Below are 22,002 nucleotides of genomic sequence, written 5' to 3' on the forward strand. Positions count from 1 at the left end.
AGACACGCTGGCTTATGCAAGTTACCAGCATCTGTGTCTCTTTCAGTAAATCTTTAATAAGTAGAACAGGTTTGAGAGAAGATCTTTCATTCTTTTGAACTTTTCCACTGCTGTCATTTGTGTGTCAGGAATGCTGTCACTGCGATTGTACAGGGGCCCTAAGCTTATAGAATGATAAATCTAAGTTTGCAACCTTCAAGGCGCTTTAACAGCTGCTGGAAAAATTAGAAACAATTTTGCAAAATCAAATGTGATATGCTGCTATGGGAGTCATCCATAGCTTTAGGGCTATTCCAGTCATGTATACCTAGCATTGCATTGTGCCTGTTCCTTTCAGGATTCCCCTTACGGTTTTTTCCCCCTGCCCACAGCAACAAATACCATCCATGCAACAGATTTTGACTGCCAGGAGACATTTGCACATAGTGCAAAGCAGCAGTTCTCCACATACTCATCTGAGAATAAGCCTCATTGAATATAATGAAACTTACTTCTGAGCAAACATGCATTGCGAGTTTTACCTCTACTTTTATACTTGGCCGAAGTGAACAATCCATTTTGGGTGATTTTACAGCAGATGCTCCAGTCATGTGTTTCTGGCCAATGTTAATTGGGAAGGGCCATGTCAATAGCAAAAATCAACAGTCCATGCAGGACTCAGGTTCAGTTCTTGGGGTCTCCCATGTTGAACTGGAAAGGCTTCTGTTTGAAATTCTGGAGAACCACTGCCAGTCAGTGTAGAGAACAAACAGGGGTCACCAACCTTTTTGAGCTGTGGGTGGGTACATTTGGGGACCTGTGGAAGAGTTGTTAAAACACACAAACAAACCAGTCACACACATACATGCACGCTCATTCTTTGCCATGGCCTTTGGTCTATGTGGGGTACTGCAAGACTTCATCTTGTCTCCCATGCTTTTTAATGTTTACATGAAGCTGATGGATGAGGCCATCTGGAGATCTGGGCTGAATGTCATCACTATGCCAGTATCGCTCAGATTTATTTCTCATTTCCATCCTTCAATCTTAAAACATGGTAGACATCCTGGACTTCCACCTGAAGCTTGTACTGGAGTGCATGGGAATGAATAAGAATTAATCTGGACAAAATGGAAGTATACTTGGTGAGATATCCAGTGGTTTTGGTGTAAATGTATAACAAATAAATAATGAAGCAAGAGCTTACACTGGGGTGCATTAATTATCCTTCTCTATAAGTGTTTTGTCCATGGGTACTCATGTACTTCTGGTCATCATAACATACTTTCCATGCAACTATATTCACGATGAGGGCAAATGTCTGTGAGCCTGAGCCCAAAGGAGATTATGTGGAGCCCACATTGAACCAGTGCTTGGTCTTGCTGTTTTAACTTCTACATACATAAGCTAAAAATGCAAGTCAGCCTAAATCTTGTTGCAATAAATAAGAGCTCTAGACACTTCATGGCTCCTAGACGTAGCAGATGGCTTCAGAACTGGGTAATAATGAGTCCGGTCTCATTATTTAAGTTTCTGCATTTACTTCAAGTTGACAGTTGGCCTTCAAATCTGTCCTTATTCATTGCATTATATATATTGTGTATGATGTACAGTCGTGGTTTAAAAAGATAAGATTGCATTAATGGTGCCACCCAGTGGGCTATATGCCAACTTGGCTACAGTAGCATGTGGAGCTGTGTCTGAGTCAAGCGGTATTGTGATGACTGAAATGGGTTTAAGATAGTGTGTGAGTGAGATGTCTTCAGTCCTACTATGACCATGTGTGTTATCGTCCATTATCACCCACAAAACAGCTTCCATAATACTTAAGCAACTTGAGCAGCAATGACTGTTGTTCACAGTTTGATATAAGATTTGGCCAAAGCATTTTCTGAAACTTTACCATTTAAGCAAAGTACCTGGACACAGAAAACAGTGGGTGCAGAGAACAATTCCAACAAAATACGTTCATTTTGGGGGAAGTGCAATATTTGAAGTTACATATATGGCCAGTAGCTACTCCCATGACAGCTGCTTCTGGAACAGATGGTCCCAGAATCACAGGAGTTTCTGTCAAGACATTCCCAGTGTTTGCCCATTACATTTGTTCATGCAAGCACATACATTGGGAATAGCACATGAGTATTTTGTATAGTCCAGCAGCTCTTACTGCTCAAAACTGTTGGGATATGGCAGCAGGTAGATAGATGTGATATCAGTGTTCATATGCAATAATTATTAAGGACCCCTTGCAAAAGCTGGATGACAGGAACTCACAGACTACAAAAATGTGGCCAGTTTTCTCGCTGCTTGTTCTGCATCAGTATTATAATGCCGCAGCTGCTGGCGTTGCCAATATACAAGTGTCTGGGGCTCTGAAGATTATTTTCTGATCACAGCTCTCACTCAACAGGTACAGAAAAAAAGTTAAATATGGAAACAATAGAGGAATGTTAGCTGTGAAGACGGGGAAAACAGGTGCAACCATGAAGGGAGCAGAATCTTTAGGCCATTTTTCCCAAGAGGAGAATTGCACCTTGGGTGTAAATGCTAATGCATGCGAATGTTAACAGATTTAGCAGGCAGTGCATGTGTAAAATACAGCTGATTTGCATACAGACTGAGGAGGAAAAACCAGGGTGTGACAGGATCAGCAACTGACAAGAGAAACCAAGATAAGGCATTCTTTGAAAAAGTGGCTATCTCCTAGTTTTTACTGTCCTAGAAACTAAACAGATCAAATGATCAAATCTTGGGCCATACCCGAGACGAATAAAAGGATGAATGGGGAATATATTATCCCTTTCTTATGCTTTTGCCACATTTGCATAATTTGCTTGCTAATCAAGCATCAAAAAATTGAATTATGTGTGTGCTTGCTGCTTATCGTGTCACTGGCATTTTAATGATATTGCTTCAGGTTGAAGATGATGAAGTTAGACTTCTTTGCCTGTGTCAGGAAAACGAAACCAACCAGTGCATTTTAAGCTCTGGAGTCTGGCTTGAGCTGGCAAAGGAAGAATCAAGATTCCTAGGCTTACCAGTATACAACACATTCTCAAGCCCGAGACTTGTTAAAAATAAGGGTGGGGTGTTTCTTTATCTCTTTTACTGTTCCTCATTTTGCAGGTCACAGGTCCTCTTTACAGAGTCTGGATCAGGGAGAAGCATAAAAAGAAACAATTAAAGATAATGCTGCTATTACTGAATACTGTGGCAACGGCCTATGAAAGAAGCAAGACAGGAACCCTAAAACACCTAAGTTTCATTAAAAGCTAATGGGAATTAAGACACACAAGCTGAATCATTATAGCCTTTTATAATGTAACTAGCTAGATTTTGGATTTTAATTTTCTCTTAAATGTAGAATTCGAGCAGGTGCCACTGAAGATAAGATTGGGTCCTTGATTCAGTAATTATGCTCAAGCCTGTTAATTTAAAAGCAACACACTCCATTTGAATTGCTGATTTACAAAAGCCTTCAAGTTTAAGAGGCTGGCATCATATTCTGCACATCACAGGATTAGTAATTACTTAAATCTTTTCAATACAGAGACATAAGGATAAACGAAGCTTGGATTAACCAGATCTGACAGCATTCGTTATCATTGAAAGACAAAAGTAATGATCATTTACGGTATCTCCTTTCCTTGCTTGCATTAAATCTGTATGAATTTGTAATAACCACTTCTCCTCCTTTCTCTGGCCACATTCAAGCTTCGTTCTAAGCCATAAACCATATAGCTCACTAGGTATAAGCAAATTATGCCCACCTGGCTCCTCTCCTCTCCCTGCTCCCCCCCCCCCAATACTGCACAGAGGAAACAAGCCACAACCCTTGGCTTAGTGTTACGTCTAAACCAGAAATCATGGTTTGTATGCCTCAAACACGACATTATCCATCAGCAAGAACAAGCACTAAGGAAGGGATAATGGTTTTTTTCCCCATTTGTGCACTAGCAGGGTAGAGTGAAGAGAAGCAAAATGGGCCCAGTTTGTTCATGCTTACCATGTTGTGTGACTATGGCTACATATACACACCTAAAATGTATTTTTTGGATTATCAAAAGTAGGACAGATCTTAAAAGCTTCAGCAAAAAAGAAAAATCATATGGAAAATATTGTTGGATTATCTTGGGAGAGTTTTGGGGCGATTATATCACTGTTGTGACCCCATAGCATGGTGGTCTGAAGGCACATTAGTGTTTGAACAAGAAAACATGAGGGAATCCTATGGATGCTTTCCTAAGTTCTGTAGAAGAAAGGTGGAGTATATAAATTTAATGGCAAATGAAGTAATAATAGTTTATTGCTTACTGCCTACATCTAACAGAGATCTTTTGAGTGGTTTAAACCTTGACCTATTTAGATTCCTGAAAAAAAATATGATAGCATGACATCCTGGTCAAACAAAACAGCAAAAATACATCCTGCTCATTCCTGCACCACTTAAGGCTACAAACAAGCTGGCATATTTCACCCAAAAGATATTTCAGTTCCCTGAATATGGAAGGACTTCTGAACAAGTTGTTTAGATGAAAAAGCTTGATGCAAATCACAGGCTTGGTTGAGTGTGCTATATAATCTTCCAGGTACTTATTTTGCTATCTGGGACTAGTGTATCATACCAAGAGACAATTTTCTAGACAGATGGAGGGTGGGGGGGGGAGGCAACACTTAACTTTGCTGAAATTAAAATACTGTATCCCTTATTTGCTTCATTGCATCTCCCCCTGTGGGCTCACGATCTGCCTAAATCCAAGGTTATTGTGCTCTAACATATTGCAATCAGTTCAGGTCAGGTTTCCCAATTTCTAATCTAACTCCCTGATAAGTTGGGAGCATATAGCTCCCCAGAGGTAGCAATGCCCAGGGGGTGGGACTCTTCAGGCATCCATCTCGCCATGATAATGGATCTGTGCTATGAGAGTTTCTATCACTGTGACTCCACTGATCTGTGAACCAGGATTCCAGAACAGAGTGTCCGGATCTTGAGCTGATCCCACTTTACCATCTTTCATTGTCTGAGCCATCTGCTGGCCAATGAATAGAAATAGCTAGGTCAAACCTTATTAAGTTAGGTATGAAAAACTGAGCAATTATTATAGTCCATCTATAGCATAAATTTAAAGGGACATAACATGCAGGGACAGACTTTGATAATCTTTCGTAATATGGTGCCCTGTGTAAGGCCAAAATTTGGTGCCCCAAAATGGATCTTCTCAATTATGGATCTTTTCAATTTTGCACTCCCTCATCTTGTCACCCTATGCGGGGGAACAGCCCACACTGCCCAAAATCTGGTGCTGATCACAAGGTCTGAGTAGTTATTACTACATGGTTATTGAGTTGTAAGATGCTGATGATGCATAGTCTCATTATGCATAGTAGCCACAAGTGAAAATGCATATGCATAATCTTAAGTCTTTTATTTTGATAAACCATTGGATTATTTCTTCAGCAAAACAGAAGAGGGAGGAAGAAAATCATTCTGTGAGTTTTGCACAAGAGAAGCTTTGCATCTCTCCCTGAACTGATCCCACCTCTTCAGGCAGTCAGGATAACATTACACCTTCTTGATAATGGTGAAAATAAACTTTAAACATTGGCTTCATTCGCACATAATAGCAAGTCGGAGTTCAGTCATTCATGCATGAGCCTCAGCTTGGATACACTCTTCTTTTCCTCCCTTCATGCACTCTGAAAACCTTCCTCACTTCCTTGCTTGTGCCAAACATAGTTACCATTAACTGAACTGCAGTTTGCACAAATCATACTTGGCTGCAAACCAGAACTGGACATGGTGTGGTGAGGCAGCTAAGTGACTCAACTATGAACCAGGAAGTCTCTGGCTCCCTTATCACCTCTGCCATGACATCTCTAGTGTTGGACTTAAGCAACTCACTTTCTTATGGCCTAGCAACTTCCTCCCCCATCTGCAATATGGAATGATCATACTAATGCAACTTATTTCATAAGGATTGCAACAGTGTGGTATATGTGAAGCTCTTTTAACATTTGGAAGATCTTCATAAATGTTAAGAGTATGCATCATGCTAAGACAAAACTATGCTTTCCTATTCTGATTTGTGCGAAACACAGTTTGGCTGTTAAGTGCAGAATTTAGTTTGCATAAACAAGGGAAGTTGAGCAAACATGACAGAAGAAGCCTAGAGTTTGGCACCCCCAAACCCCTACAGTTCACTAAGAGAATCATGCAGTGAACATACCTTGAGGCTGACATTATAACTGCTTCAGCAGAGCTACTACACTTCCCAGTCTACTTTGAGGTATGCCTCTGCATGCTTGGAGGGCACTGCTGCATTCAGGTCCTTCATTGTCTATTTTCAGCTGGTATTTTTTGCTGGTTCAATGCCCACAAACACAAGGGGTCTATCTTGCAAACAGAACAGCTTAGCATGGCAAATGAAAAATAACCGCAACACACAAACAGTTCACAAGTGAATGGTATTCTTTGCTTTGGCAGTTTGCAAAGTGTTCTCTGTCTGTCTGTCTCTCTCTGGTTCCATGAAATTTAATTTAATTTTAAAGTAAAGTTAAATGTACAGGCAACAAAAGAGAATACACAGCAAGATCACTGATTACAGTACAATCCTTAGTATACAATGGATATGCTTGTGGGATGACTACAGCAAAAACAGCCTGAGGAAGAGCCTCCTTTTGGAAAGATTGGATAGGCAAGTTGTATAATGTGTGTGTGTGTGTGATATGAATAATTGTCAGGAAACATATAGACATCTGGAGTTGATTAGAAATTAATAAAGAGTTTTGAGTTTCCACATAGAAAATAAACAGAAACCATGATGCCAAAATATCTGTTTTTAAATTAGGATTCCTTGCTTGCTGTGTTTGCTGAGAAAGTCTGTACATAATCATAGCCTTCCAGATTTTCTCCAATCCACAATTTTGGAAGAAATGGCAGGAAAGTCCAATGCCCACCTTCTTTTTCAATTATTACAACTTCTCAGGTGCAAGTAGTCACTTGTGACAGTCGTCCATTCTCCTTAACTCCTGTGGAAATGACATTGCTTCTTATTTAGAGTTCAGTGTTACAAGAAGCAATGAAGAAAAGGCTGCTGATATAAGTACATGATCACAGTGTTAGCAGTTCCATTCAGCTTGATAAAATATGAAGATCTGTCAACATGTGCTTCTGACCTGTCACTCTGAGTGTTTTGCCCCTTGGGGCAGCAGACAGTGGAGCAATTGCAAAACAGGAACTACAATTTATGTAGATATAATAGCCAGGTTCAGGTTTACTACAGGATTTATTTTATTTATTATTATTATTACCCACAGTCTCTTCAATGGGAGATCTTAAAGAGATTTTACTAGTATTACTGTTCCCAAGGATTACTGAGCAAGGACAGAAGTGCCCAGGTTAGGACATTTGAATGCCAGTATAACGTTACAAGCTATTATTACAGTTTATGGTGTATTACTGTAGGCACTTAATACCAGTGGTAGTAGAGAAACCACCATTTCCCAGTGTTCAACGTTATTAAGTGGAACAAATGTGCCTTTTTCTCACAGCAAGGTTGCTTTTCTGCCACCCAGAACAAATTACAGGTAGGTAGCCGTGTTGGTCTGCCATAGTCAAAACAAAATAAAAAATAAAATTCCTTCCAGTAGCACCTTAGAAACCAACTAAGTTTGTTCTTGGTATGAGCTTTCGTGCGCATGCACACTTCTTCAGATACGGTATCTGAAGAAGTGTGCACGCACACGAAAGCTCGGGACCCAGGTGGCGCTGTGGGTTAAACCACAGAGACTAGGGCTTGCTGATCAGAAGGTCGGCGGTTCGAATCCCTGCGATGGGGTGAGCTGCCATTGTTCAGTCCCAGCTCCTGCCAACCTAGCAGTTCGAAAGCACGTCAAAAGTGCAAGTAGATAAATAGGGACCGCTCCAGCGGGAAGGTAAACGGTGTTTCCGTGCGCTGCTCTGGTTCGCCAGAAGCGGCTTTGTCATGCTGGCCACATGACCCAGAAGATGTACGGCGGCTCCCTTGGCCAGTAACGTGAGTTGAACGCCACAACCCCAGAGTCGGACACGACTGGACCTGATGGTCAGGGGTCCCTTTACCTTTAAGGTGCTACTGGAAGAATTTTTTTTTTTTTTTTGACTCAGAACAAAGTTCAGATTCCTTCATAGCCTGGTTATATTAGAAGAGGTTTTTGGAAGGAGATACTCAGAAAGCATGACCCTAGTTTTGCCATTAACTTTGTACGAATGCTGGTGGGTGGGGTGCCAAACCTTCTCCAAAGTTACCACTCCCCTTATCGCCCTCCCCTCCATGCTACTGGGGGAATGTAGAGCAGGTGGGTCAAGGCAGAAGAAGAAGAAGAAGAAGAAGAAGAAGAAGAAGAAGAAGAAGAAGAAGAAGAAGAAGAAGAAGAAAGAGGTGCCTTCCTCTACCTGGCATGCACCCAACTTTCTCTTGATCATGTTCATCAAGCTGTTTCAATTCAAGAGAAGGAAGAGGCATAAGAGTAAGAAGAGGAGGAGGAGGATGATTTTGTGTTCCTGTTCCTGTCTCGCCTTCCTGGTGATTCTGCCAAGCCGATGCTCAGAATTGGTAGGAGCAAGAGAGGGCTGGCAAGTTACTTTGTGCCAACTAAAGGGGTTGGATTTGTATTTGGCCAACAGTTGCCAGCCTTGAGCTGCATATAAAACAACGTGTCTTAGCCAGGTCTGGCAGTCAGCACAGAACAGTTACCCTAAGTGGAAAGGAACCTTCTCTCTTCCCATGCCACCCTCACTGAACACATCCCTGCCTTTGTTAATTCAGAAAGGAAGGTCTGGTCCTGAATCCCAATTAGCTGTGGGCAAATACAAGTAATAATGTTTCTAATTGGGACTGTTCTTTGCTGAGGTCTCCTGGTGTGTGGCAGGCAGCAGAGAAATGACGTGAAAGCAATGCTTTTGAATATGTAGCTTGGGGGGAAAAAGAAGACCGGCATTTTGAAGGACACATGACAATGGAGACTATAACCACCACTAACACTACAAGTACCGGTGTTTTCCCAAAGGCAGGAGAACACAAAAGTCATAGGAATCAAATACTGCACAATCAATTCCTTTAAAAAGTAAAGACTATTGCAACTCTATTTCAGTACACCGAATGAGGGGAAAGTGCAAAAAGCTTTTATCCACATTGTAATCAATAATATCCTAAAGGTTTGTTTGGACAACACACATAAGGAAAGCCTGAAATGTTTCTGGAAGCATGATTTAAAAGTGCTACTCAGTGATAAAGCAATACACATACATTTCTCTCTAGAAAAGCATCCTTGTTTTCAAAGGAAGCATAGTAGCCTATATGGAAGGGATTTCTTCAAAGACAAGTCAGGGCACAATCCGCTGAAATGTTCTGCTACTCAAACTGTGCTGAAATGAATGGGCGCTTGAGCAGGATGTTTTGGCAAATTGAGCTCAAGATGTGTAACTGTGGAAAAGATGGCATTAAGCTCCTTCAAACCCGATGAGTGTGCTCCTGAAAATGACAGGGTTGTCAAGGGGCACTGAAGTGCTATGATAAGTCCCAGCTCTATGGACTTGTAAAAAAACAAACAAACAAGCCAGGGTCTGCCAATGACATTTACAGGACTATAACATTCCAAAGTCAGGAAAAAGCCTTTCCACTCAGGAACGAAGGTGCATCTGGCAACATTACAATGGGGCGAAACAACAATAGCTGATTTTTATCAGTGTAGCCACAAACCTTACTGAAGCCACAAACTAAACTGAAAATACAATCTTGATTACTATACAACATAAAGATTTCAAATATTTGTTTTCCTTCTTATGATACCTGTGCTTCCAGGCTTTTGGAGGTAGGTTAGCACTCAGCGTGAAAAGGCAACTTTGCTAAACTCAGTAGAATCATTTCACATTACAGAACTAGCTTCAGTGTTACACACCAGTTATATATTTCCATGTTTTACTCCCTTACTCAGAATACTAATCAGGCTCAAGATTCCGCTGCATTTAAAAGAGAAGCATCGGACTAAGGATTTGGAGACACAATTGATTCAATAACATTTCACTCAGAGCCTAGCCCTATACCAACACAACTGCACTGGAATGTCATGCCTTGCAGATTTAATGGGGACAATACTATTTTACAGTTTAGCAACAATTTCCTTACATCCAAACGTTGCAAAGAATCAGTGTTAAAAACAAACCATCCTGTAATAACTTTATGACCAGGGACAGATGACACAAAAAAGCACAGTGCACAGGACAATATCAAACACTACAATATCTGGAAAGAACATGCAACAATATTTGTCCTCATGAGTTGGAAAATTAAAAGGGGGAGGGGGGGTAAAGCACCCACCTAAATGCACAGACTCACACTTATGGTAGGGAAGCTGTATGCACTGGTTTGCAATCCCAAAGCTCCTCTTCCACAGTCAATCCTCATAACAGCAGCAATAGGATCTGAGAAGCAGACTGTACTGCTCTCTACTATGCAGCCAGTAGTGGCTTAGTGTTTCTGATTTAAAGAAGGGGGGGGGGTGGGGGAGAAAAAGACTGAGAGGGGAGGTGGAGCAGGGAGAGAGAGAGAGAGACAGCGCGCATCAGTTACCAGCATGCTCTCAGTCATTAGCTGCTCTGACTCACTCTTCTGCCAGCATCTACAGCATCTACAATTCTGTTACCCTGGTAAAGTTACAGTAGAGAAGAGAGGGAATGTGTGTGAGAGGGAGGGGTGGAGGGAAGAAGGGGGGGTCGTCGCAGCGTCTGACTCCAGCGTCATCCTCCGTGCTGAGACTATAGGGATCAGTGAAACAGCTGCTTCTCTGAGACTTAACTAGCTGCTATAGGTGAGGAGAGCTTTCCCTTTTTCCTTCATTTGATCACTCTGGCATTCTTGTTTCCTCTGCAAATATTTATGTAATGCCGTCTCCCATGCCTCAGGGGAGACACGAGTTTATTTTCTGCACCGTGGCGAGAGTGAATGCCGCAGCAGTTTGCCAGGTTCAATTTCTGACGCGCTGTTGTTCCACCAGGGTGGATAATTATCTAAAGCCTTCCTTATGCCCAGTTCTATCCAACCTGGTTTTTTTTGGGGGGGGGGGAGGGGGAGGACTGGTAGGTGAATGCAAAACCAGGGGCTGAATACAGTATTCATCAAAATGTGTTTCTGTGCCTGGATGTTTATAAGCACTATGCCACTCTCAACAATGTAAGCAGAGAAGAGTTCTGTGGAACATTAAAGACCAGCAGAGGTATAGCGGCATAACAGAAGCACTAATACTACTCATCTATGCCCTGATCCAGATTCTGTCTGTGTGTCCACCATAAGGCACAATTGATGCACATTCTTTCCCAAAGTATTCTGGGCAGAGTTGCAATTCCCAGCAACAAACTGCAGTGCCCAAAATTCCTTTTTGGGGTGGGGATGTGTTTCAAATGTGTGTTCAAGGTATAGTTCATATGCAGCCTTAGTAGTGTGAATTATGTGTGACTAGTAGCACTAGATATGGGCGGGACTGCTCATGCGCACCAGAATGCACTTAACAACTAAATCAGCAACTTCCAGAATCATATGGTTTAGGGGCTTCTCATCCGCAAATCCTTTTGTTGCTAGGTGTCATTATACTGTTGATTAATCACTACCATCCAGAGCGTTAGTGGTACACCTTGTAGATGAACACAGCATTAACCTTCGGCTGTGCGTTGAGCAGAGTCTCTAATGCAGGGGTGCTCAACCTCAGGGTTGGGGAGCAAACATGCCTCTTTATGCCTTTCTAGACCTCTAGCCTTCCCCGGTCACAACTGTCACTGCCCTTGCTTCACACCCTCCTCGAGAGTTTTCGGCTTGGATGGCTGGAATGTATGTTTGAACTTGCCTGGCTGAAATCAAGAGAGGTGTGTTCATGTAAAAACCTCTGACTTCTTCATACCTGGGATGTACAACTGATGTAGCTCCCCTATTTGGATTTTCAGAGCACTGGGAATCTCCAGATTTAGGGGGCAGAAAGTGTAGAGAACAGAAGTAGTTGGAGGAGACTTCTGCATGGACAAGGGGTTCACAATCCACATTAAGCCGAGCTATGGACAGGCCCTTAGAAGTTTTGTTCTGGTGTAATATTATATTCCTGTCATTTAGAAGCACCGCTTCCATTCAGGGGCGAAAGTAGGCTTTATTTCACCTGGGTCAAAGACCCAGTTTGGCACACACATTTGTTTACATACACACATAGGCAGGGGGCCTGAATAGCACCCCCCCCTGAAGGCTTCATCTGGGACAAAAAAACCCAGCTAGCCCCTCTCCCCCAGTAGTCAAGGGACTGCTTCCACCAACACAACAATTTCAGATTGAGTTGGTTTTTGTAGACCTGCTGGATAGCTGTGAAATGGAAATTCTGCTGATTTGACATATAAAAGTATACTATATTTTTTATTGCTACTTGCACACCTGAAATGCCTCAGTTTGTTATTGGACTTTTAAAGTATGTATTGGACATACACAAACTTTCCCTGGGCTATATATATTCCAGGAAGCTTTGGGGTGCTAATACCTGCTCACCTTCCTACTTTGCATCTATTCTACTGGTGCATATACAACTTACAAGCTATCTCTGGGGAAGTTTTCAATATCACTTTGCAGTAGCAAATGCAGAAAAGCAATACGTTCAGTTTCATCCTGTCTTCCTTTATTTCAGTCAAATCCCCCCAAAACCTCAATAGCTATATAACAAACATTTGAATACCACATAGGCTAGCCCTAACCTGCCTTTCCACATCATTCAGTGTCCCCAGTGTTGCTGCATTTGAAAGAATCATTCATTTCACATGTATCTTGTTTTGCTAATTCAGTAGAAAATGCCAGAGAATGCTGCCTCTCTCCACAATTAGACAGGCATAAAAGCTTCTATTGTATTGCTACTGTGATAGTGCTACTATACCTATGAATTATTCACTCTATTGAAGTGTAATCTGCCATTGCATTAAAAATAGGTCACCCAGGAAGCAGCCAAGTACAAAACACATAATAAGAACCACAAAAGCAAGGTTGGCCTTGGGCAACTGAAGGAACACCAATCTGTGTTAACTCTGGACTGTATTACATTTACATGAACACAAACGGATTCTTCTTCACTAACATTATAAAAAATGTAATATTTCAATGCTTTGCATGTATTAACTCTTCAAATAATCACATGGGTGCTTAAAAGCATCTTACCTTTGCAATCTGTGCTGCTAACTCTCAACTCTCTTGCAATTTTCGCACAGGGGTGAACATTTAGGACACGTTTGCAGATGCATTTCCCTTGGGGGCACAATATGTGATAATTCTTATGAAAATCTGGGAAATGTGCAATGGGAATAGTAGTGTCATGGAAAAGATCTCCTAACATTAACAATACAATCTATTTTTATTACTACTGACAACTTACTCATTTCTTTATAACATACCCTATATCCACTCCTAATGGCACTTCTCACAATATTAAAAAAATACATCCTGCATTCAAGTTACATGAATTACAGTGCAATAAAACACACACAAAGAAAGTGCAGACACACCAAACCAGGAGTGGAGAATCTTATACCTTCCAGCTGTTCATCATCATCATTTTATTTGTTTTTTTAAATTAATTTTTATTAAGGATTTTCTTGATTTACAAAGGTGTGCGCAATGTCTGTCATATTTTTTTCCATGTGACATTTTTACAAATCAGTTTTGGTTATTGAGACATTAGGGAGAGGAGGGGGAAAGAGGTGGGTGGGATGGGGAGATGGGTGAGGTAGGGTGGCGATGTTTCTATTTTCCTTAGTGTCCTTGGTGTCAGCGTTGTTTGTGTAGGTTCCCTGTTGTTTGCTTGTGCTTCTTTGATGGTGAGAGAGGTCGGGATTGGCGTAGGGTGTGATTGTTCTTTTGTGGTTGGCTGTGGTGTTCTTTGGTCTCCTGTGTGAGTGGGGTGGGTGGGTGTTTTTGATCAGGTTAGCCGTATTGATTTGTATGCTGTTGGTAGATTTTTGTCATTGTCTTGTTGGGCTGTGTGTGTGATGAAGGGGAACCATACCGGGGTGAAGGTGTCTTCCTCTGTTTGTCCCCGTGTCAGTTTCAGGTTGCTGCTTAGTTTTTCTAGTAGGGCTGTTTCCCATACTACTTGGTACCATTGGTCCATGCTTACTCCTGACAGGTCTTTCCAGTGTCTGGTTGTGATGTTTCTGGCTGCTGAGAGTAGATGGATTATGAGTTCTTTGTGGTGTAAGTGGGCATTATTGTCTTGGAAGATGTTTAGTAAGACCAATTCTGGGGTGGTTTCTAGCACTTGCTTGGTTATTTTACATATATCTCGTATGGTTGTTGTCCAGAATGATTGGATTTTGGGGCACTCCCACCACATGTGGAAGTATGTGCCTGTGGAGGTGCACCCTCTCCAGCATTTTGGTGAGGTTCCTGGGCGTATTAGCGCTAATTTTCTTGGCGTTAGATACCACCTGTAGGTCAATCATCATTTTATTTGTATGCTGCCTTTCCATAGTTAAAACAATGCTCAAGGCGGCTTATAACATGACAAGATTTACATAATTACCAACATGACAAAAGTCATAAACAATAAATAAAACACATCAAAAAGTACACAACCAAATAAAAAACAGTTCCCACATATATCATAAAATCTAAAACTAATAATACAGCATTAATATCAATCACAGTTTAAAATGACATAGATAAAAAATAAAAGCAATTCAAAAAGAAAAACAAAACAAAAACAAAGCTCTCTCTGCCCAGCAGCAGCAGCACTCCTTTATGGAGCCTGTCAGGCTCCCAGCAGGTCAAAATGCACCCTTCTGCTCCAGCTAGCATGGACATGGGTCAGAGATGATAGAAATAGTCCAGCAACATTTGGAGGACACCAGATTGGGGAAGGCTACTGTAGAACTGGGAGGTAGACTGAGGTGCACTAACAAATCTGGGAGAAATAAGTCCTGTCATCTATTTGCTAGTTTTCTAGCTGCTGTAGGGAGTTCTGAACAACCTTTCACAAATATGCTTCCCACCTGTCCAGTGGTGTAGTGAGGGGGGACACAGTGGCGGCTGCCCCAGGCACAAAAATTGTTAGGGGTGCAAAATTTCAACAGCTGATGCTCCCTCAGTACAGCTGTGCGCTTCCATTGCTGGACTCTGTTGAAAATGGCTTCTCCATGCAAACCAGACAGCGGAACACTGGCTGTACAGTGGAGCCTCATGTTACGTACAGTCCTCCTTGCGAACGCTTCGAGTTGCGAGCTCCGGTAACCCGAAAGTAGATGCTCCTGGTTGCGAACTTTGCCCCGGGATGCGAGCGGAAGTTGCGTGCCGGCAGCACAGCAGCAGCAGGAGGCACCATTAGCGAAAGCGTGCTTCATGTTATGAGCGGTTTTGGCTTAAGAACGGACCTCCGGAATGAATTAAGTTTGTAACTGGAGGTACCACTGTACCTGTTACGCTACTGTACCTGTCCAGGGTTCTGCTTCCTTAGTCTATCCCTTTGCTCTTCTTAAAGGGCCTTGGCTCACCAATAGTAACAACTGTAAGAGGCAGGCATTGGCCCATTTGGGAGGTTACAATCTCTGGCATGCAGATTTCTAGAAGCAGCTGCCAACTCTGCTTTGGGCACACTCCTGCCACGTTCACCACCAAAATGTCACATTTGAAATGCGTTTTCAGTTCTGACTTCTCTCACTAACTGTCAGCCACACCAAGAGACATTTCTAGTCATTCTTGCATACTATTTCCCTCAACGCCACCCCCCTTTTCTATGGCAGAAGTAAGCTCACAAGTGGGCTTGATAGAACTGTACATTCCAATTTCTCAAAATGCTTAGCAACCAGAACTGGCTGTGCAGCTTTTCTACATGTTGTGCGTGTGAGAGAGAGTGCGTGAATTCTGTGTTCTCTAATTAATACGCCTAAAAAGCATCTGGAAACCTGTTATGTTTTATTGCAACAGTAAAAAGAGATAACTGCAAAGATTATCAATGCAAATGCAGTAATGGGATCTAATCCTAGAGGTATTATAGATGGCAAGTATATGACTCATTCAGCATAGCCACTGAAACTGATGGACTTATCATTCTTTCTTCTTTCTTTGTAAGAAGTAGAGAAAAGTAGAGACTTGTGGGCAGGACATAAACGTTTCTTATCTGAGTCAACCAGGGTTGTGTGTATTACAACCACCTAGGTGAACATGGTGCATAATATGCATAATATGTATATGAATTCAGACACAGAGATCTTGGTTTAAAATTAATTCTGGTTAGTTCAGCGAGTGAGTTCCCTAACCCATAGTCTGATGCTGGGTTGTTATGAAACTGACCATAGTTTGTTTAAAACCAGAGTGTCTGGTTAGAACCTAATGCTAAAAAGAGATTTCTTAAAAGTGAAACTAAATTCTGGCAAGTTTCTCCTCTCAGCTGTGTGCAGGGAGGAGAGAAGAGGAGGGAGCACACAAGCCTGACACTTTATTCTGGCTCATCCAGGTTCATCCATGCTTTGCGAAATCATGGTTCAGCAATGTGTGCAAACGTGGCTATAATCTGCTTAGGGGCTCATTAAAGGATCCAGAAGTAGGAACTCAATTCCTTTGCATCCCTAGGCAATTAAGTCTTTCTGGGTGCTGCTGTTGCCTTCTGTCTTCCTTCTCTACCATGTATTTGCCCCCCCCCCAACACACACACACACACACACACACACACACCCCATTCAAATATATTCTACAAAATCTCAAGCAATTTCATTAGCATATGTTAGGGAATATTATGAGTTCGCTGCATATAGAGATTGCATATTTGGGACACAAAGCCCTGAACCTTATTGAGGGATCAATATTAACTGCAAGGTCACAAATAACTAATAAGCAGGGCACCTAGGAGTGCTACACAAATGATATGCTGAACACGGTCTACCTGATAATCAAAATGATGAGGCATGACTTTGGCTTATTAAGGAAATGAGAAATATATAGTTTTAGAAGCAAGGTGAGAAAAGTTATGAAATAGTATTGCTTCTTGGCTTTATTTGCTTATCTGCAACTCGAGCTGTCAATACTGTCAATAACTACAGCCAACTGGGAGAAATAAGCTACAGTTGTCTACAGATGCTAAGGCATGGGTGACTACAGATGTTAAGACAGTTGTTTCAAAACAACTCTGGACCAAGTTCTCTGGGAGACTGACTTCCCCTTCATTGCCCAGCAAGGGCATTAAGAACAACAAATGAAACCCAGTTAGCCTGATGATTAACAGGCTGTGGTGATGGAGAGGTGGGCTTTTTCACTGTGGATATAAGTTTTGTGGAACCCACTTCCTGCTGAAATATGAGAGGCCCCATCTGTATTAGCATCCCACTGGCATTTAAAGGCACACCTGTTTACAAAGGCATTCCCGTTATCTCTTGACCGGAGTCACCCGTTTTCATTTCTATTTTAATGGCATTGTTTGGTTGTCTGTTTTAATCATTGACAATTACATTTTATTGTTTCAGTGGGATTGCCTTACTGTGTTGTATTGCAATCATGGTGTTAATTACTCCGTATTTTAACAATGTTGTGCTGTTGGTTTTTAGAAGCCAACTGGGCATTAAGCAGTATGTATAACTACTACTACTACTACTACTACTACTACTACAACAATTAAATTGTTATTATTAATAATATTATATTTTGAGGGCTGCATTTTTTCATGGCAAAATTCCAGGGACCACATCCACTGTTGAGAGGGGCTTGAAACAATGCATGTGACCCATTGGCTACTGTACAAAGGGAAATTTCAACCAGGCAAAAGTCAGAGGTTCCTACATATACTAGCTCCCTTCTCCACCCAGGCAAGCAGGAGATGCATTACCACATTGAAGGACACACTCCAGCCAGCCAAAAGCTGTGGTCCTTCCCATATGTTTTACAGACGCCGCACAAAAAAGTTTTGGGGATCAACCTCTTAGTGATTTCAAAGAGACTAATTGCAACGTATAAAATTAACAAAGCTTTGCATACATTGGCATTCTTTGACCTACCTATCAGAAAACAGATTTTCTATTTATTCTTTTAAAAAATAGCCAATACAGAATGAGAAATAATCCATTTCATTTATCATCTTTGCATTGATGGATATATCCAGTTTTCTAACTTATGACCCACAATTCTATTATCAGCATTTGAAGCGATTAGGGATAAGTAGTTGCTATGCTAATCATCAGCTTGTGCTTTTTTCTTTCTTTCACTAAGCTTGCCTCTCCTGCTTTGTGGTAAGTGCGAGGAATGGGAAGGGACAGAGAGAGAGAAGAGGGGAAGAAACACAATGGATACTGAGAAAAGAGGGAGAGATCTACGTCACTGGATGCAAGCTCAAAATTCGCAGTAATTTTAATTGGCCCAGACTGTGCCCATTACACTGACCATGTTCCACAAAAATAGAGTTGTCTGTGTACAAATTAAGTGCATGTCCAATCTGCGTAATTCATTTCAGACAACAATTCTAGGCCCTTTTAAGTAGTCCAGCAGTCTATAATTCTGTACTAAAGCAGTGCAACTAGAAAAGCCAACACATGTCAAATAGCTTTTGCTGATTGGACGGGCACTAAATTTGTGTACCTTATTCAGCTCAATTTATTTATTTATTTATTTATTTATTTATTTATTTATTTATTTATTTTTGTGAAATATGGATTTCTAATTTTAGGGTGGGAGGCCAGGATGAGATAATTGATGCTGGGCGCCTAGTACAGAGACTGCACCAAGGATTCGTAAAGAGGGACATGGAGAAGAGCTTAGCAGTGCCACCCCATACTTTGTGGAAGCTATATAAAACGAGGCCATGCCATTTTCCCCTGGGTAAACTGGTATGCATGAAGGATATTTTTTCCCCTGCACATGTCTGGGAATGCTAGTGTGTGGGTGGATAAATCGGGGTTGGAGACAAATAACAGTTTTTGCAGGCTGTTAAAGGTGATATGAAATACGCTCATGGTGTGCACACTCATTCCAATGTCATGTCTGTTTAACAGGCTTTGCAGGGTTTTGTAGTGCTTCAAATATTTGCAGAGACTGTTTAATCAGAGTGTGCAATGGGATAAGTATGCACAAAAAAGCAATGACTGCCTCAATCATACTGTCCTCAGCAGTCTCAAAAGCAACTCCAGCCTGGGTATCCCAAAGTCATAAATAAACTTGGCCTACCACTCAAAATAAATGTATTAATAAATCTTTTGCAAGTAATGATGAAAGGACGCATTCTCTTGGCATTGCACACATTGTCTTACCAATGCCAGGATGTCTGTACTATCAGCAAGTGTTCTGTGAAGTGCCACTGTGAATTACATAATTATCAATGTTTGGGCTTTTCTGAAACTCATTTTCTTCTGACCTCACAGTTTACAGTACCCCCTCCATGTGTAAACAGGAATGCCAACAGGATTTCCCTGGGTCCAGTATGCCTTGGTGTCTGGTGCCTGGGCACACCCACCCCCAGCAATCTATTCGCAAGAACTGCTACAAATATTAATGTAGCCTAGCCAACCTCACAGGGCTGTTACAAAGACAGAAAGGGTTATGTAGTAGACAACCCTGGTAGCAAAAGCAAGGTACAAACATACAGTGTCATTCATCTGAAAAAGTCAACATTCACAAAAGCAGCACCTCTTTGCTTTAACTGCAACATTTCATAGTCCTGATATTTTACAGCAAAATGGCAAACCAAAACAAAAAGCTTGCAAAACTCTGGAGATCTAAAAAAATACTACAACGGCCCCCCAACATTCAATCCTTTCTATCTGTGGTCTTGTGTGTGTAACTCAGAATAGCACTTTGTGGATCTAATGGAGTGGATTGTAGTTTACAACAGCTTATGCTGAAAGAAAGTGGTTAAGACTCTTTGCTTTGTGCTTTGTGTTTTGCTGCAAGAAATCAACGTGGTTACACTTCTCAATCCTTGCACAATTTCCCTTGAGTCAACATTATACCAGACTTTTCCATGTATAAAACGAGGGTTTATTTTATTATAATTTAATCTTAAAGACTGGGGGTCGTCTTATACACGGATAGTGCATTGGGGTGAGTGGGGATTGGTTGCTGTTGCGAGCAGGAGATTGTCAGCGGTGATTGTGCTGGTGATTGGTGGGTGTTTCAAGGGCTGGTTTCAATTGGTTGTCGCTGTGGCAATTGTGCAGGCGATTGGTGGCTGCTGGTGGCGAGGAGGCAGACAATTGGTGGCTTGAGTGATGTGTGCGAGTGGCAGAGTAGGTCATGTGGGTGAGTGATTTTTGGCAACCCCCCCCCCCAAGAAAGCTCAACAACTCTTGGAAATCCTCCCCAAGAAAAGCTCAACAACTCTGGGCAATGCTCCCCCCAAACAGCTCAATAAATCTCCCCCCATTTTCTTAATTTGGAGTCCTCACAAATAGGGGGCGTCTTAGACACGGAAAAATATGGTAACTTATTGAGGCTTCTCACCAACAACACAATAATTTTGTTCAAGGAGACAAAAGAAAAAAGAATCATGTTATGCTTTTTCACCATGCCATCTCCACCAATAACATCTTTACAATTTGGATTCCCTTATGTGGCAGAACAGAATCTAATTAATGTAAGAAAGCTTTTTTAGTTGTTGAGCTAATGCAGATACATATAACCATTTGCTTGTTAGTATACCCAACAGATAATACAATTATAACGTAGGGTGCTGGGTAAAATGATTATGGTAGGCTTTCTAGAAATTAAGTGCATCTTAATAAATAATGCAATTTCTTTAGATTTTCATTTTTGTAACTCCACTCAGGCCTGTTTTCATAGCCATGGAAAAGGGGGGGGGGGCAAAGTGGCTTAAGAGTAAAATTGGATTTATTCTGTGGCCTACTTATGCTAAATCCACTCACTTTTTGGGATTTTAAAGCAAATACTATTAAATAAAAATATTATGGGGGAATGCCGTACAAAGAATCGAGACAAGCGTGGATCTCGAAACACACTTTAGCTGAAACCCTCAAAAAGGTGTCAACATGTGACAATATGATGGGCACACATGATGGGCATATGGCTCCACATGCTATAAGATGAGCAAGATTGGCATGCAATGATTTTGGAACTGCCACAAGATCTGCATAAACCTAAGAACCAATGAAAAGAAAATGAGTGTCCCCATTAAAAATTTGGTAATCTTCTGGCAACCCCCTAATTGCTGCATCCCTGTCTTAGCTTAAACTACCAGTGTATGCAGTTCCCATAGCAGGAGAAGGGTGAGGAAATGTTTCTGTACTCCTATTGCTATAACTAATCCCATGTAACAAGACATTTTGCACTGAATGTTCCTATTGTGTGATGTCATGGAATCTAACAGTGAAGGAGGAAGGGCTGTGGTGAAGGAGAGAATTGCAAAAGGACTTCGCTAGAATTCAACACAGAACTGAACTAGTTGCACAAGCAAGCAATGGTGCAACTATATATTGCTACAGTTTAGGTAAGCTAAAGTGTACATTGTATTTTAAGTTTTCTCCAATAAGATTCCCCACTATGCAGAGATATTGGGAGATGACACTCCCTGGGTTCATTTAACCTTGTAAGTTACATGTGGTAGATGTTTTTTAATGAATGTGCTTCCATTTCTGACATTTACAATGCCAGGTGGAAGGCGTCAAGACAAACAGCTTCTCTTATGCGGTAAATAGCAATTGTCAAACATATGGAGGAGCATTTATAAGAACTATTTGCTGTGTGAAATTAAAGAGGTATGATAAGCTAGCAATGACTTTACCATGCTGAGAGTGAATACCGGTATGTGGAATTTGGGACTCAGATACCTAGCAGGTGGTGGGAAAATGTTGGGAATGGAGAAAACAACTTTTTCATTTAGAGCAGGGGTCCCCAAACTAAGGCCCAGGGGCCGGATGCAGCCCAATCGCCTTCTAAATGCGGCCTGCAGACGGTCCAGGAATCAGTGTGTTTTTACATGAGTAGAATGTGTCCTTTTATTTAGAATGCATCTCTGGGTTATTTGTGGGGCATAGGA

General features: G+C 41.5%; 1 protein-coding gene across 7 annotated transcripts in view; it reads right to left on the minus strand.

The window, feature by feature from the left end:
• RIPOR2 (RHO family interacting cell polarization regulator 2) overlaps window positions 1-22,002 on the minus strand; it is a 102,050-nt gene that overhangs the window by 43,150 nt on the left and 36,898 nt on the right. Inside the window, exon 1 of one of the 7 annotated variants that reach the window (XM_033154721.1) lies at window positions 10,359-10,516. The exons of 5 other annotated variants lie outside the window; for them this stretch is intronic. The gene's annotated coding sequence lies outside the window, so the exon portion shown is untranslated. Of the gene's footprint in view, window positions 1-10,340; window positions 10,517-22,002 lie in introns of those variants that run through there. One more of the 7 variants, XM_033154720.1, reaches the window with a different exon arrangement.

Source organism: Lacerta agilis, chromosome 7, assembly GCF_009819535.1.
Source record: "Lacerta agilis isolate rLacAgi1 chromosome 7, rLacAgi1.pri, whole genome shotgun sequence".
Taxonomy (NCBI): domain Eukaryota; kingdom Metazoa; phylum Chordata; class Lepidosauria; order Squamata; family Lacertidae; genus Lacerta; species Lacerta agilis.